The sequence below is a fragment of the Macadamia integrifolia genome, chromosome 8, assembly GCF_013358625.1.
Source record: "Macadamia integrifolia cultivar HAES 741 chromosome 8, SCU_Mint_v3, whole genome shotgun sequence".
Classification (NCBI taxonomy): Eukaryota; Viridiplantae; Streptophyta; class Magnoliopsida; order Proteales; family Proteaceae; genus Macadamia; species Macadamia integrifolia.
This window is the reverse complement of record NC_056564.1, coordinates 32810344-32815293: the sequence shown is the minus strand read 5'-3', so window position 1 is coordinate 32815293 and position 4950 is coordinate 32810344. Positions and strand designations below refer to the sequence as shown.

At 37.2% G+C, this 4950-nt stretch overlaps 1 non-coding gene across 1 annotated transcript; it reads right to left on the bottom strand.

Annotated features, from left to right (window-relative positions):
* Positions 1-4326: 4326 nt before the first annotated feature.
* Positions 4327-4433, bottom strand: LOC122087827. Its single transcript, XR_006142891.1, has one exon. It is a non-coding gene; the product is annotated as a small nucleolar RNA R71 (small nucleolar RNA).
* Between the last annotated feature and the right edge of the window lie 517 nt (positions 4434-4950).

Genomic DNA, 4950 nt, shown 5'->3' with positions numbered 1-4950 from the left:
TTTTCCACTTACTGGGCTAGTGAGCTCATCCCACATGCACAACTCTTTTTAGGTGATTTTGTAAGTTACCTGCCTAAAGATCAGGAGCCGGGCCCCACTGTGGAGTTTTCCTCTGAGGACTGGTGGGTCCCTTATAAGTTCGAGCACGGTGCCGATTGCACGTAAGAGGATTGTGTTGCATGGCAGTAGTGACTCCTGAGTGATTATTTTTTTTTCTTTTGATGTACTCTCTTTTGACTACTCGATGCTTAAATTGTTATATTTTTGTGTATATATTATGCCTTCGGGCCCAAATGTATATAACTTTTATGACTCAATTTGGGTATCAAGTATTTGAGAAATAATTACAGGTATTGTTATGAACAGGTCTTCCACCGAAAATACAATTCTTATCTTTGTTTAGTAGATGTATAATGTATTACAGTACTGCATTATTGATCATGGCAGGTTTGTGAGTTAACCGGAGTTAACTCGGTCACCGGCTAGTTTTGTGAGAGCGGGGTGTGACAGATAATCTCTTCCATGTGTTTTTCTCGTGTGATGTTGCTCAAAGAATATGGGCTTCTGATCCACTTGGCTTCTGACCAGCTAGATTTCCCTGTACCTCTGTTGATCGATTAATTATGTATCTTTTTAATTCTAGTCATTTGACTCCAGTAGACTTAACTTCTTTTTTTACTATACTAATTACTACTTGCTATTGCTTATGGATGCAAAGAAACATGGTTACTTTGGGAACCTCATCCCTTTCACCATACACTGTTATCTAGTGGTGCACCACTGGACAGCAAAATTACAACACATTTCTAATAATAGGCCTACAAAACAACAACCATTGGTTTCCCAACTTAGTATACCTCCTCCCCCATCTGGACATCATGGAAATACTATTGTTATCACATCTGTTATCGATAAGCTTCACAACATTTCTGGATGGGCACTTTCAGTTTTCTTTCATATCGGTTGCTTACTCTCTCTTGCAGATTTTGTCATGACAGGAGAGGGTACTGATGCCGTGGCAATGGGACTTCTGATCGGGCTCCAGGATTTCCAAACCAAAGGTGTTTTTGACAAAATTTTAACCAACTTACCTGAACCTCACTGCCTTATCTCTGTGGATAATTTTTTGAAGTGGCCTTGGCTTTTTTTGGGATGGCAGTTGACTATGCCTTGGCTTTCTTTTGGATGGCGGTTGACTATGGACCATCTTTTTTTCTAAAACCCAATGCTTTGTCACTAATGATCCATATATTAGCCTTTTGAAAGCTTTGGCGTACAAAGTGCTGATCTCCAAATGTTGATATGTACATTTGCTCTAAACTAATGGTTTTTTTTTCTAGAAAAAAAAAAAATGTGCTGGCCATGGTGCCTTTATGGAATTTTTCATGGACCGTCTTTGGAGAAAAATTCCAAAGGATTTTTCCCTTTCTGTGTGTAGAATATTCAGATAGAAAAGAGACTCAATAGGGTCTTCAATGGAGAAACCACTTATATGGTCTTAAAATAGATGGAAGAGAAATACGTGTTGGGCGTGGGTGTGGGTTCGGGTCCCTTAAGTTCTAGAAAGCTTTGAGAACACGAACATCGTCCTCCAAGGTTTTTCTCCTTTAGGTCTTATGCAGTCTCCCACTTTGGATCCTTAGCACAATTTTATGAGTGAAACTATGTTTTCACATAGTGGTAACTATAGGGACCATAGAGACTATTTATAATACCATCTTAACCCTAATTTGCTCCCACAATAGGTTGGACTAGGCTTATCCTGTATGAGTGGACTTAAATCACTTGGATTAGTGAAGCCCATTGATGAGCACATTTATGTGTAAAATCTAGGGTAATAAAACATGCATTTTATATATTTAGAATGGAGCTACCTTGGGTTTTACTCTCTTTTTGTAAGTTTTGTATTTTAAAGGCTTTAAGCATTATTAGGCCGTCATATCTCTCCAACAACAACTACCTAGTGTAATTGGTGAGCTATGGTGTGCAAAATTCCCTTGCTCACCAGGAGGTCGCAAGTTCGAATCTCATGGTTATTTTTTTCTGGAGAATTTTGTTAAAGATTTTCTACTTTTCACTCACTTAAAGTACTAAGGGCATGGAGGGGATTTCCACATCAAATTAGAAACAAGGAAAATCGTGGAAGGGGTTCCTGCGCAAGAAGAGAAAAAAAAAAGGAGAAATAAATCTTATCCAAATCTTCTCTCTCCTCATCACCAAAAGATTGTCCAAATCACACAAGCAAGAAGGAAAATCGTCCCTTGGAAGGAGAAAAAGAAGAGAAATAAATAATAAAAAAAAAGGAAAGAAAATAAGCAAAAAAAGATTATAGAAAATTTCGTCAAGTTTATTTCTCTCTTCTCTCTCCTCCACCTTAGCACTTTTGGTCTCAAAAGATCTCACTACCAATTGTGGGTTTCTCCCTTTTAGCAAAGAGAAATTTGTTACCCTACCTCCTCATTCCCTATAAATACAACTCATGTAAGAGGAGGGGAGACACTTCATTCTTCTTCTAGGTTTTTTTTTTAGTTGCTCTATCTCTTTCTCTAGCTCTAGTTCTAGGTTTATGCTTTAAACACTTTTGTAAGTTCTTTTTATTCAATTAATGCAAACACTTTTGTTTTTTATTCAATTTTTTATTTTTATTGTTTAAGCAATTGAAGTTGTAATTTTCAAGTTCTAGTCCTAGGCTTAGTTCTAGGTGACAAGAACAAGCTATAAAGCATGTCTTTCAAGTTCCATTTTTTTTTCTTTAGATTTGTTTTCTTTAGTACTATAAATTTCAGATTTAGTTTATTCTAGATTTGGTTTTTAGTATTGGTAGTATCTCAAATCGATCAAGTTTTCAGTTCAAGGGTTGAAGTTCAAGTAAGTAGGCTCCCTCAATAGTCTTCTCTTCCCCCTCTCATTCCCTATTCTGACTACCATTTCTTTCTTAATTTAAGATTTTAATTTCAGTCGTTACATTATTGCTATCCTTTTCCCTCAAGGTTCATGGTTAGTGTATGTGTTGGTTTTGCCCCTCCTAGCCATAGAACCATCAATTTATTGTTTTTATTTTAATTGTCTCCCTTTCCCTAAAGCCAAGTAGAGTAACCATTGTAAGAGTGACTCTCTAGTCAAGTAGGGAAGTTCATATTATGATGCATCCCTCGGGCTAAGTAGAGAAACCTACTTGTGAGTCTCTCTCTAGCTTTATCCCCTTTCTTTTACTTTATTTTTATTTCAGTATTTTTTCTTTATTGTTTTTTTTAATTGCGTGGCTTGCGTCTTTAAATTCTTAGATGATGAATGGTTAGGACGTTATTTTAGATACATATATTGAGGACGATAATTAGAATTAGATCACAACCATTAATCAGTTCACTTTCGCATTATTAAAAGAAAAAAAAATAAAGTGGTTGCTCTCCCTGTGTTCGACCCGTAGCTGCACTGATCTGTACGCTTGCGGTTACATTTAAAATCTCAAACAAGTTTTTTGCACCATTGCCTGAAAGACATTTTCATGTTATTTTTCGCTTTCTTTTGGTAAATCGGAGTGCTTTGTTTGCTTTGTTTTGTTTTTCCTTTTCTTTTATTGAATTCCTGAGAAGAAAAACTTGTAATAATAGTTGTATCGGTGGATGTCGCCATGCCTCATAGTATGATAAAGGCAGGTTTCGCCCTGTAGCAGTACTTCAGGAATTGACCTGAGCAACCCTGGATCCCTGCCGGTATGCTCCCAAAAATCCAAAAAGCCAAAAAAATCAAAAAAATAAAAAAAAATCATAAAAAAAAGTTTTTCTATCCATTCTTTTGTGCTTGTCTTACTCTAGTTGTGGGTAGTTTTCTGTTGCATGAGTGTTAGGTGGGTATGTAATACTAAGAATCGGTTAGAAAGAAGAGATCCAACAAGTGGTGACTCTATACGTTTGCTCTCTTTAAAACCCTTCAATATGAGAAACCAACAGCAAAACCCTTCATCTAAATCTCTGAAAAATAGGTTCTACCCTGCTAGAATAGCCCAGCCTTCTTGTATAGTTCTACCACGAGCCCAGGACAATAATTTTGAACTCAAATCTCAATACATCACTATGTTGCCCAACTTCCATGGGTTGACCTCTAAGGATGCATACCTATTTTTAAGGGAATTTGAAGAGGTATGTGTTCTAATTAAGATCCAACAGCTTTCTGAGGATGCTGTTAAGCTTAGGTTTATCACTTTTGCATTGAAAGACCAAGCTAAGAAGTGGTTGTATGGGTTACCCACAAATTCCATAACCCCATGGAACAGTTCACAATTGTCTTGTCTTCCTTAAGAAGTTTTTCCCAATTCACAAGACCAATAAGCTTAGAAGTGATATCATTCAGTTTAGACAAAAGCCTAGTGAGTCATTTTCCAAACTTATGGAGAGATTCAAGGATCTACTCCAAGAATGCCCTCACTATGGCCTAGACCTATGGTATTTATGTCAAATAATTTATGAGGGTATTGATTACCCAACTAAACAAATGATAGAGTCTATGTGCCCTGAGGGATTCACATCCTTTACAGATGAAGGAAAGGCATGAGAATTCTTACTTGACTTAGCTGACAAAACCCGTGAGTGGGAATCAACCCAAGAGAGTGAACGAACCATAGGAGGAAAATGATATTTTATGGATGGGATAGTAGCCAAGGAAGCCCATTTGGATAGCCTAATCAAGAGAATTGAGGCTATTGTTCCTAGAGAGCCATCATCAGTCAATTTGGTTAAGATTTGTGCTTGGTGCCAGTCTCCTGGACATCTCCTAGAAGAATGCCCCAACACCTCTCGGGGCATTTCTAATGATAGTGTTAATGTCTTATACCAGAATAATCCATATAGTAATACTTATAATCCAGGATGGAGAAATCACCTAAATTTCTCTTGGAATCAGGGCAACCAAGCAGGGCCTTCCAATTTCCATAATAAGGGTCAACCTGGACTC